Below are 13159 nucleotides of genomic sequence, written 5' to 3' on the forward strand. Positions count from 1 at the left end.
TTGTGCACCAATTATGTCGCAAGTGCTGGGGAAGCAGCAGCGAATGATACAGGTGTGACCACTGCCCCCTGTGCAGTTTACAGTCTTTTTAGAAGGAAGTTCCCTTCCACCTTCAGAGTCTGTGAAAAGTCTGCTTCTTCCTGCAGGTGAAGAACCGAGTCTTCAAGCTACCCGTCTGTGCTTGTTTGCATCTGAGCTTTCTGTTGTAAAAGCCTCCTATGTCTTATCATCTTCCCGCAGCACTTGCTGCAATGATCACAGCATGTTCAGGAATACTTTAAAAGTTATTGAAGTATAAAGAATAGAATGTCAATTCCCTGATAACAAGCTTTAGGAAACATGTTCAACTTGCTAACTTTGGGGCAACCAGTACAGTATTGTGGATAGAACAATATTATTTATTATAATCGCTGCATTGTTTTCAGCATAGCCTGTTCCAATAATTTCCTTTGTGCAATGAATTTCACATAATGATAAAGCAAGCAGGAGATTACTACTCTTAAAAGTCGATTTTAACTTACCTCTATCTCCATGTTGCGAACAACTGCTTTAAATTTTTTTTTAACATTTATTTATGATTGAGAGACAGAGACAGACAGAGCATGAGCATGGGAGGGGCAGAGAGAGGGGGAGACTCAGAATCCGAAGCAGGCTCCAGGCTCTGAGCCATCAGCACAGAGTCCAACGTGGGACTCGAACTCACAAACCGCAAGATCACGACCTGAGTCGAAGTCAGACGCTTTACTGACTGAGCCACCCAGACACCCCGGGAAGAACTACTTGCAAACTAACAGTTTGTGGTCATTTATATTCCTATATTGTTGACATTTCATAAACATTGCCTGCATATCAGAAGCTATTCAAAATCTGCTTAGATAACAGCCAAAATGAATCTAAGAAGATGGCACTTTAATATGTATAGTTAAGTGATACTGAAAACTCCCACAAGAATTGAGTAGAAGACCCTGGCAGGGTGTGAACCTAATTCAAGTTCCAGTTCAGTGCTCACGTCCTTTGAGAAGTCTTCAGAAACCATGAGTTTGCGTGAGGTGCCCCGCACCTGCGTTTCTCAGACGTCCTGGGCAAACCTCCATCAGCAGCAGCTACCATAGGTCTTACAGACACTTGCTGGTTTGTTTCCTTTTCTAGGCTGTGGCTTTATTAACGCCGATTGGCTTTCGTATCTCCAGAATAAGAATGTACCTTGTACTACAGAAAAACGGATGGATGCATGAATGAATGATTACCTTCCAAACCAAGGATTCGTGACTAGATTTGTCTGAGAAGGAAGGGTTTCTGAGGATGAAGGAATCTGAGTGCTGAAGCCAGGAGAGTCACAGGAAAGCCAGGAGAGTCAGCCGCCCCAGACAGATTCTGAATCGAATTCTCAACTGAAATAATGTACTTGTAAGTGAAGATTTGGGACACTAGCCGAGAAACCTATTTCCCACCAATCATTTCATTATTTTTTAAAAAAACATTTTTGGGGCGCCTGGGTGGTGCAGTCGGTTAAGCGTCCGACTTCAGCCAGGTCACGATCTTGCGGTCCGTGAGTTCGAGCCCCGCGTCAGGCTCTGGGCTGATGGCTCAGAGCCTGGAGCCTGTTTCGGATTCTGTGTCTCCCTCTCTCTCTGCCCCTTCCCCGTTCATGCTCTGTCTCTCTCTGTCCCAAAAATAAATAAACGTGAAAAAAAAAATTTTTTTTTAAACATTTTTGGTAAAAATATACAAATATTTATGTGCATATATTTATATTATAAATTTGTATTTATAGTACATATATAAATACATACATATATATATAAACAAGCAATTTTGGCAATCAAAACACACACAAGTTGCAAATTGCTTTATATTAATACTTCCATTTTATTGAAATATTCCTCTGGCAGACATTGTGCCAAGGAATTAGCAAATGTATTTAGCTCATACTACATTTTTTACAATGGAGGAAACTGAGGCTTACAGGAGCTAGGTTATTTGTACAGGGTCTCATAGCTCTTAAGAGTTATGAGTGAGGTTAATTCATACTTAAGGTTAAGCATGAATTGCCACTAGATCTGTGTGACTCCCAGCCTGCGGTCGTGACACCTCCAAGTTAATCTTCATTGCTTTCTGAAAAGTAGTAGACATACTACCGAAAAGTACATATTTTTATAATTGAGCCTGCAAGAAAATTGCCTGGTTTTGAAATTGGCATAAAAAGAATGCGGAAGAGAATCAAGCAAAAGCAAAAGGCTTTTGTATATTATTGAAAGCATAGGTTTTTTTAAAAGATTAATGGAAAAAGGAAAGGTGGTGATGCATATAAATAAGGAAGGAAGTCCTCAAAGAACACTACTTTAAAAACTACAAGTTTTCTACATGTGACCATTTGGTGTTCTGCTGAATACCAAACACTGGTTTAAAATCTTGGATTTATTTTTTACTTCTTCAGCAACCCACTTATATACATATCAAAACCTGCTTAATTAATTGCTTTACCTATGGCTCATTGCACTTTTGTTCAATTTAATTTCCCCACTGCATTTTATTAATTTCTCCTTAGACCTGTGAGCCTCAAAACTTTGCTTTTGCTGCCCGGAAGTCTTTTCCCCAGACTTTGGAGCTTTTATTAACAAGTTCAATAAAACAAGAGAAGCCTTATCCTAAGCAGCACAAAAAGTGCCTCTCAGATTTTTTTCTTCCATCCTTTTTACTTTCTCATTTGTGCTCATTTACCCCTGAATGATAATCAGTTGGTGGTGATTATTGAACTCTCCAGTTGGGCTTTCTCTAAAAAGATAAGATAATTTTAATTGGTTTGTTTATTTCCTCTAATTCCTATTTTTCAGGAAGCAAAAACTAAGGCAAAATATTTGTAATGGCTTACCCCATGTCTGAAGGAATTTGAGTTATAAGAACATTTAATGAGATCCATAATCGAAACTATTTACACAGAATCGGTGGCCCATTACTTCTAGATAAGAATGCTTTTGTTTCTTCACTGAAAAATTGAGAGGACACGAATCAACCACTTTCAACTAATACCTTTTATTTTCACTCATTCAACAAAAATTTTTGAATGTCTCTTTGTTCAGGTTGCTGTCCTAAATTGTGAATTCAGTGATAAACAAGAGAAAATCACTTTGCTCACGGCGCTTACATTTTTAGTATGATGAGAAAGAATGTAAACAAATGGGTGTGCAGAAAATAGAGTTACTAGTGATGAGTGTTATGGCCAAAGAAATAAAACAGACATTATAAGGGAAAATACAGCAAAACTCTTAATAACAGGAGTTTATTTGTTGGTATCATGCTAAGAAACCTCACCTTTTTGAAGAGACCTTAGTTTCATTAGGCTTCATCATCCAAAAGTCTATTTTTTTAGTTGAAAATATATTTTGGCTCTTAAAATATTCATTCACTCATTCATGCACTTAAAAATTTGGGGCACCTGGGTGGCTCAGTTGGTTGAGCATCTGGCTTCGGCTCAAGTCACGATCTCAGTTCCTGAGTTCGAGCCCCACGTCGGGCTCTGTGCTGACAGCTCAGAGCCTGAAGCCTGCTTCAGATTCTGTGTCTTCCTCTGTCTCTGCTCTTCCCCTGCTCACACTTTGTCTCCCTCTCAAAAATAAATAAACATTAAAATTTTTTTTTAAATTTACTGAATACCTTCTACACTAATCTAAACAACAAGCACTAGTCTAAACACTGAGGTAGTTTGAACAGAAATCATGTATTAAAGCCAAAGCCCTCATAAAGGGTAGAGTTCAGCTTACTACGCGGGAAAACAAACAAATGAATAAGCAAAAAAATCAGTTGATGATGAGTAATCTGTTGAGTTTGAAAAAGCCAGTGGTTGCTGTGGACTGCATGACCAAGAAAGGCTTCTTGGAAGAAGTGACATTTAGATCTGATTGGGACCAACTACATATAGCAAGGTGAAAGCAAAGAGCATTTCAAGGGGACTGGCAAGCACAGTGGCCCTACCATGGGTTCAAGCTTAATCTGGTGAGGAAAGGAAGAAGTGCAGTGAGTTGGGAGCATTGAGAGTTGAGCATGAAGGGAGAATGGGATCAAATGAGGTCAGGCAGGTTGCACAATACCAAGACATGGAAGGCTTTGTAAGCCAGGAAGGGTTTTATTCATTCTCAGGGTGATGGGAAGCCTTTAGATTTTAGAAGAACCTAAGCAGAGGAGTGATGTGGTTTCATTATATGTTAAAAATGAAACTCTGGAGGTTCCTGGCTGGCTCAGTGGGTAGAGCATGCGACTCTTGATCTCAGGGCCATGAGTTTGAGTCCCATGTGTGGCATCCAGTTTACTTTAAAAAATTAAAAATGAAACTCTGGCTGTTCCAAGGAGAATAGTTATTTTTTTAATGTGCTTTTGTGTGTGTGTGTGTGTGTGTGTGTGTGTGTGTGTGTGTGTGTGTGTGTATGTGTGGAGAAAGATTGAAAAGGGAGAGAATAGTAGAGAGTGTGTGCAATAGTCTATAGAAAGGATGACAGCTGCTTAGACAAGGATGATAATTATGGGGATTGGGAGAGATGAATGGATTAGAAGTGAAGGAAGAAGGAACGATAAGAATCAAGGCTGCTTTGTAGACTTTTCTTTGAGTAATTTGGTGGATGCTGACATTCATTTTTTTTTTCCTGAGAGAAGTAAGATGACACAAGAAATAGAGAGGTGGAGAGAAGTAAAGAGCTTATCTGGGGACAAGTTCAATTTGAGTTGTCTGTCGGACTTCAAGTAGAAATGTTGAGTAGATGGGAATATAGAAAACAGAAATTTCAGTAAGAAGTTGTGGCTTGAGGTTCAGATTGGAGAATCTTTATCATAAAGATAGTATTTAAATTCATGGGGCTGAATGAGATCAACTGTGGAGAAAGGGTTTTTAGAAAAAAGAAGAGAGGGGCACCTGGGTGGCTCAGTCGGTTGAGTGTCCGACTTCGGCTCAGGTCATGATCTCGCGGTCCGTGAGGTCGAGCCCCGTGTCGGGCTCTGTGCTGACAGCTCAGAGCCTGGAGCCTGCTTTGGATTCTGTGTCTCCCTCTCTCTCTGACCCCCCCCCCCATTCATGCTCTGTCTCTCTCTGTCTCAAAAATAAATAAATGTTAAAAAAAATTATTTTAAAAAAAAGAAAAAAGAGGAGATTCCAGGAGCTAGCCTCTGGCATAGTGTAATGAGGTCTGAGGTATGAAATATGCTAATTTTATCATGTAAAATTATTTTACATGTTTGTTTGCATAGACAAAGAATACCTTGGAAAAAATACATAAGAGACTGATAATAATATTTGTTTCTAGTGAGCAGACACAGACATGAGAATAAGTATGATTTTTCATTATGTATTCTTGTGCATAATTAGAATTTTTGCCACATGGAGTTGAAGACAAAAAGGAGGAATCAACAGAGGAGAAATAAGAGAACGTAAATTCTTTCAAGGGTAGAAATGTAGTCTTACTCATGTTAATGTCTTCTACAGCACACCATTCCTGGACTAATACAACAATCCAACACATACAGTTGAACTGATCGTGAAGATGATCAAGGCCAGGAATTTCCACTTTCATGAAAATTCTAATTGGTCACTTTGGCTGTTCTCATCCATTGGTTTTTTTCAGTATCAACCAAATGGTTCTAGAAAGAACTAAGCTGATGCCTGGCATTAAGTGTCAACATTTATAATCAAGCATGTTGCATACTGGGGAGTTAGTCTCTTGGTGTCTCACTTTTCCAGAATTTTCCACATTTTATTAGCTCCAATTGAAGTCATAAGGCTACTGGTAAAAATTGGAGAATGAATACTTTCCATGATTCCATCCATCAAAAGAATGAATAGAATAGGTAAATCCCTACTAATGGTAAAGGCATGTGTCCCCTGAATAGTAGTATCACATATTTACTTAAGAAGATGTATAAGATGAGGAAAAATAGTTTTGCATAACTGCTTTATATTTATTTTGACCTGTTATTTCCACTGCATTTCCTTAAACACGATGGCACTGGCTGTTATTTTCTACTGAATGAACTGGATTTCTTTTCAGTAACAAAAAGAGAAGTAGAAAAATGTATCACATGTACTAGGCTTCAAAAATTTTGAAGTGTATCCAGTCAGAAATAGTCACGAATAATTCACTAATGATACAAAATGTATTATCAATCTAAATTAATTAAGGATGAAAAATCCTTTTTACATAGGCACAGATAATTTTTTGAAGGTAGAATGTACTCATTATCATATGTTCATTTAGCTTACAGAAATTAGACTACCTAAGTTTGAGAGGAGAGAGAAATGGAGAGAACAAATTTAAATAATGCAGTCAATCCAAACGGCCACAACCAGTAATCGTATGCTTCTGAATACAAGCACCAAAGGAAACTTGAATATACCTAGCCCCTTCGGTTTCCTTTCTACATCCCCCTAAACCACCATGCACATCTGCAGGATTGAGTGTGACTTTAGGGTTTAAGGAAACAGAGAGTAGTTTTCATACCACATGGTCCTAAAAGGAAGCCAACAGCTTCGTCTAGGGTCAGCCAAAATCCAATAGTCCATACTGACTTTGGAAGAAGTAGTTTTATTAAAGAATGACGGTCTGCTGTGGGCACCTGGGTGGCTCAGTTTGTTAAGCACCTGGCTCTTGATTTCCCCTCAGGCCATGATCTCACAGTTTGTGGGATCAAACCCTGAATCAGGCTCTGCACTGACAGCTCAGAGCCTGCTTCGGATTCTCTCTCCCTCTCTCTCTACCCTTTGCCTGCTCACACACTCTTTTTCTCTCTTTATCAAAATAAATAAATAAACATTTAAGAAAGAAGAAAGGCTTCCGAAAGAACTGTACTAAAGGAATTCCAAACATATTTTGATTCAGTCGGATTTTTACCTACTTTCTCACCTCGATATCCAGCCCTCAAGTAAGGTACAATTCCACTGTAATCCCTAGAGGGCCATATAAAGCATTCTGTTAGTCTAATTTAGTTGTAAGTCTTAATTTAGTCCAAGATGTTAAGATTGAAAAGAGAGGATCGGAAAACGCACAATTGTCAAATGACATATCATGTATTCTTGGAATATGTGACACGCTCTGAAATTTGTAAAATTAAGATTAATCAGTAGAGTATAATTGTGCTTATTTAAATGTACCTTTCATATCCTGGGCAAAACCGTAGCCATAACCCTTCTGACATTATGATCTAAGTTTATATTTGAGGCTACTTATAGACTACACATTTATATGATTCTTTCACATAAGAAAACCCATTGGCTTTGATGATAAGGTGTGAAGTCCAGATCTAATAAATAGAAGCTATTTGGGAAATCCAGCAGCTCTGATTCAAAATTAATTATAATCGTAGGCTTATTTCAGTGGATTGGGCTCAAATAAAGTTCTACTTGGAAATGCACCAATTCTCAGGTGGACATTTAGAATTCACTGAGCTTCGGGGCACCTGGGTGGCTCAGCCGGTTAAGCGTCCCACTTTCTCTTTTGGCTCAGGTCATGATCTCACAGTTTATGAAATCGAGCCCTGTGTCAGGCTCCACGCTGCCAGCAGAAGCCTGTTTGGGATTCTCACTACCTCTTTCTCTTCTTCCCCGACTAGTGCTTTAACTAGATAGATAGATAGTTATGGAGATAGAGACAGAGACAGAGATAGAGATAGAGATAGAGATAGAGATAGAGATAGAGATAGAGATAGAGATAGAGATAGAGATGGAGATATACATACATGAAAAAATTTAGAACTCACCAAGCTTCAAGAATTTTACATAAAGTTTTATTGATCTATGTTTCAATATGCTGACTTTCTTTCAAGTTGCAATCACTTCTGTCTGTTTATCAGAATTACTGATTAGTAATATTTTGATAGCCGAAAATGGTAATAATTTCAATAAACCGAATGTAAGGTTTAAATGCAAAATATGAAGCCGTTTATAACTAACATAATTCTATTTTTGTCTTTGATAGAAGGTTGCATCTTTTATTAAATATCAGATCCAAAAAAATTATTTAATTAAAGAAAAATTCACTGGAATGCTTTCTTGTATGCTGCCTGGTCATGATAGACAGGAAGAAGAGAATGCTGTCATTTCTGACTGAGGGTGTCAGCGAAACATTAAGCTTTAATTATACACTCAGCAGGAATGGATAAATTTCCCATAGGTCTAAAACTGGTGACCACAGTACCCCAAATCTAGACCAAATGAGATTCTCTTTAGTGGGTTCTTGTTAGTACTAGCCAGCTAAGGTTCAGGAGGAGCCCAGAACTGAGGAAGCAATCCTGAGTGATTGAAAAGGAATCACAATTCCCAAAATTCACAGTAGAGAGGCAGTCATGTTTTGTTGTCCTAGATAGATTAGACCAGATTTCTGAATACCTGGTGGTCCAGCCAACAATTAGCTGACTGATCTTGGACAAATCAATAAAGTTCTTTGACCTTGTATCCTGAAATGTGAAATACATATCTCATCTAGGTATATTTGATTCTTATATCCATTAATTCTGAGTGGTCATAGGTTCAGTAGTTCTCAAATATTAATATAGTTAAGAATTGCCACAGGAGCTTGTTAAAATGCAGATTTCCCTGAATCTCACCAAGGGATTCATATTCAATAGGTCCAGAGTGGAGTCAAGGGATTGAACTTTTTAATAAACCTCTTCAGAGGATTCTGTGGTAATCTGAGAGGAGCACAGTGGAAATGCTGATCTTGCACAAATGGGCTGAGAGTCTTGTAAACCTGCAATGGTTATGCCAAAGTTGCATGGAAACACTTATTTTTACTTGGGAATAGACAAATATAGAAAAAGTGTTTTTGAAGATAAAAAATATTCCTTGTTAAAATCTATTCAGGGCATGCCTGGTCATTTGAGCATCTGACTTCAGCTCAGGTCATGATCTCGCAGTCGTGAGTTCGAACCCCACATCAAGCTCTATGCTGACAGCTCAGACCCTGCTTTAGATTTTGTGTCTCCCTCTCTCTCTCTCAAAAATAAATAAACATTATTAAATTTTTTTAAAAATCTATTCCGAGTTAGTGAAAGAGATCTTGATAAAAGAAAAGAAGTTTTTAGAGAAGTACAGAATATAAAATAAATCGGATTTTGGAACATTGTTAGCTTGTTAAAATCATCAGATCATCTTTGCTGAATTTTTTTAAAATTACACTATCAAGGGGCGCCTGGGTGGCGCAGCCGGTTGAGCGTCCGACTTCAGCCAGGTCACGATCTCGCGGTCCGGGAGTTCGAGCCCCGCGTCAGGCTCTGGGCTGATGGCTCGGAGCCTGGAGCCTGTTTCCGATTCTGTGTCTCCCTCTCTCTCTGCCCCTCCCCCGTTCATGCTCTGTCTCTCTCTGTTCCAAAAATAAATAAACGTTGAAAAAAAAAATTAAAAAAAAAATTACACTATCAAAGTAGAGATTCACTGTTCTAAAAGAACTTATGGTGCTTCTAGAAATTCCATACAGCCAAGATAATTGTTTTAGGTGTGCAGTGCTTATAAGAGATTAATTGAATTTTGAATTTATTTTAGTGCAATTTATAATCCTTTCAAATCTAAATAAAGAATCTTAGTGTTTCAATTAATGAGCTTGTTCTGAAATGCGACATAAACAGAGTTGTGTTTTAAGAATACAAGATTAAAGCCTGTTTTTTTCTTTTTGAGCATTCCAAGTCTAGATTTAACAGAAGTGTGCTAATTTTTTGTGTGTGAATTAATTATAACAGTATAACGAGCTATGGTGTTATTTTATCCATTACATGAAAGCAAAAATTCTGATATAGAGAATAATTTTGAAAAAATCCATAAGAAACTAGTTACAGTTGACCTTTGGGGAAACTGCCATAAATTGGAAACTGGTAGAAAGAGAAAATATTGCCATTTCATCATATTTTCTCTTGTAGCATTTGAATTTTTATCACGCGTACAAAGTATCTACACTGAATCAATCAGTAAACAAGCAAATATATATTTTTAAAACAAAGAAAGGAAATGTATATATTAAAGTAGATTAGGAAATTTTGGATACTCTCTCAGAAAACTCTGAAGTTAAAGAACCTTTCACAAGCAGAAAATTAACAATTCTGAATACATAGACTGCATTTCTTTCCTCTGGAGAAATGGTGTTGATTCTTCAGCCTTTTGGATATAAAATGCATGTAATTCTATTTTTTTTTTTTAAATATTGAACTGTAGTTTTATCTATCTTTTCATCTATCTGTCAATCATCTAGTTTGCATTTTGGCCTCTGTCTCCTTTTTGCCACTGGCCATCTGCCAGTCTTTGAAGCTGGTTGTGAATACAGAGTAGGAACCAGCTTTCTTTTTTCCAGACTCGAAAGCAACAGGTGCTGTAGCCAAGTCTCCTGATTCCCAAGTCCCACCTGAAATCTCAAGGCATTCTTTTTAGCTGTCTTTGATTTTCCAGGCAGTGAATGCTGTGTTTGCTTTCCATCTGAGCACCACTTGGCAAGCTAGAAATAAAATCTGTAGAATTATTTAGTATCACATCTGTTTATAGCTGCTTTTTCAAGAGTATCCAAGTGATTTTCAAGTTTTGCTTATGTGCTAACTAACTGTGACAACTGCATTTTATACGGTCATAATTTGGAAAACTATTAACGTCAACACATGCGACCTAAAAACATGTATGGAGTATCCAAAAATGGAGCATTTTAGTGCTAAATTATATATTCCATTCCCTTAGCTTGCTTGCACTAATATAATAACAAGTTCCCCTGGAAATAATTAGAAATTAATTGTCCAAGAATGAGATTGATTTTGTTCAATTTTGTTTTTTAAAAACAGTAGGTGTTGAATTATTATGACAAAAATATGATGCATAAAGGACGAGGAAATAAAAATTTTAAAGCAAAACACAAAGTTCATAGTTAGCTTCTGTTAAAAAAAATTGACATGACTGCTGAGTATCGAGGAGCCTTAGATTAACATTCATGTTTAAAAGACTGATGTGGTAAAAGAGAAAACTTTTAATTAGTAGTTTATGGTTTAATTGTTTTGTTTTGCTGGGAATCTAATGTGAAAATATACAAGGACATTCAAAATACAATGTTCATACTCAAGCTAGCTCTTTAAAAACTTATGTAAGAAAATGATTAAAATGTCATAGCGATAGTTTCTGATTTTTTGCTTTCTGCTAAAATCGAATCCCAAGAAAAGCTGAAATATGACTGTCATATTTCTAGATGCAAGCATACTCCTTTACTTCAGATTTTTATGAAATTGTCTAAATGTTAAAAGAGTTGATTTACTATCAAGTCCTGAGTCAGAGATCCAAGTTTACCCTGCCCAGAGTTTTGAAGGAAATTTTATGATCAGAATGCTATCATTGGTGGAAAAGTGCACGAAATCCAGTAAATCAGTCATGTGTGTAATAATCTTGTTAGTTCTTTAGTTCTAAGAACATCTAGGTAATGCTATTCTAGAGATGTATCTTTTCATATGATTTTAGGGCAGTCTGGGCTGCTATCCATTATTAGGGAAAACAAGAAAGTATTTCAGGATAAAATAAGATTTACTGGTTGAACAAGATTAGCATTCAAAATTTCCTTCTCTGGGATGCCATACAGAGATTTGCCAATCTAGATTAGTGAGACCCATTTTTTTCCTCTTTCCTAGAGTCACTTTCTCTTTCCTCTCAGCTCTAGAATATTTCCTTCAATGACAGTTCATAGTCAAGGGGGAATGATTCTCTCCATGAATCGTGACCTTGGCTGCAGCGATTTCTAATGATAGGTTGTCCTAAAGTACAGATTTTACTTTCCTAAAATAGCGTCTCCGACCACCGGAGAAGACCTCTGTTTTGACCTGTGCCCTGATCATAATTCACCTCTCCGTCCCCTGCACTTCATCATCACATGGGTTTATTTTATCCTTACCCAGATTCGCTGCCGCTGCTGCTGCTGAATCCCATGAGCTTTGAAAGAAAGGACACAGGGTTTGTTTTAAGGGTGAGAATGCCTTACATATGGAGGTGCTTAACGTAATTACGAGAGCTACCTTTTATTTGGTATTTACCCTGTGTCAGGCATCACAGGAAAGCCTTCATTTCCCCTAAAGTCTTTTAATTCTTTTATCTCATCCAGCCCCTGCAATCACATCCGGAGGTAAGTGTTCAGTTCCCTGTTTCATAGATTAAGTAAATGAGAAATTAGGAACATTGAGGAGCCGAGTCAAGGTCACAAAACTAATAACTTGGTGGTCACGAAACTAATAACTTAGTGGAGCCAGGATTTAAAATAAAAAACTTGTGAAGGACGGAAGGTTGTAGGGATGAAGAAAAAATAAATAAATGCTAGGGCTGGAATTTCATCTGTAGGGTTCTATGCCTGGTGTTAGCACATGTAGCTTTGTCAAGTAATCCAAAGCAGATGTCCACCAGGACAGGGGAAGAAGCCCTTCCCTTGCCTACCAAAAGGGTCTTAATAGCTTATTTACACTAAAGCCTTTCAACACTTACTTGAATAGTTTGTTGCAACAGATACATACAGACTTTCCTTTAACAAGTATTGAGGTTAGATTTGCGCAAAGTGCACGAATGACAAGATAAAGTCCTCAGAAAAAATAAGTAAATAAAAACCATGAATCAGGAGAAGGTAATAAAATTAGCACACAGAGTTCCAATGTGGAAAAAAAAAAAAAAAAAAAGATTTGTGAGTAATCCTTTAAAACTGCATACAGCAAAAATGGTGTATAAAGTGTTCATTTCTTATAGGAAAATCGGCCCTGTATCGCTTTTTTTCCGTGTCAAGTTTTATACTCACGTATCAAAGATGGAGTATAAATATAAAGTGTTAATATAAAGGGGTGCGCTCAGACTCACGCACTCAGTCTACGAAAAGAGGCAGTAATCCTCGATGCCATATTTCAAAAGCATGGGCATAAAATATTTCAGAGACTTAAATTTCAGTATACAAGCATAAACTTAGATTGTCTAAAATAACAAAATGAGCAAAGATACCCACACGACAGAGAGAAATTACAAGAAGTCTTGACTGAAAAGGCTGATCTTAGTCGAACACAAAATTTGTAAATAAGAGAGGTCCGTGAAGTGTGACCATCAGGTACATTTCCAAATAACCACATACCCACTTTTCTCAGGACAGACGGGCCTAGGCCTGTTGACCCCATGCATCATTTCTTTCTCCCTCCCTCT

General features: G+C 37.4%; 1 protein-coding gene across 2 annotated transcripts in view; it reads left to right on the plus strand.

Annotated features, from left to right (window-relative positions):
* The window catches only part of PLXDC2 (plexin domain containing 2), a 445690-nt gene that overhangs the window by 351396 nt on the left and 81135 nt on the right, over window positions 1-13159 (plus strand). The gene's annotated exons all lie outside the window — the stretch shown is intronic.

This window comes from Prionailurus viverrinus, chromosome B4 (assembly GCF_022837055.1).
Source record: "Prionailurus viverrinus isolate Anna chromosome B4, UM_Priviv_1.0, whole genome shotgun sequence".
Classification (NCBI taxonomy): Eukaryota; Metazoa; Chordata; class Mammalia; order Carnivora; family Felidae; genus Prionailurus; species Prionailurus viverrinus.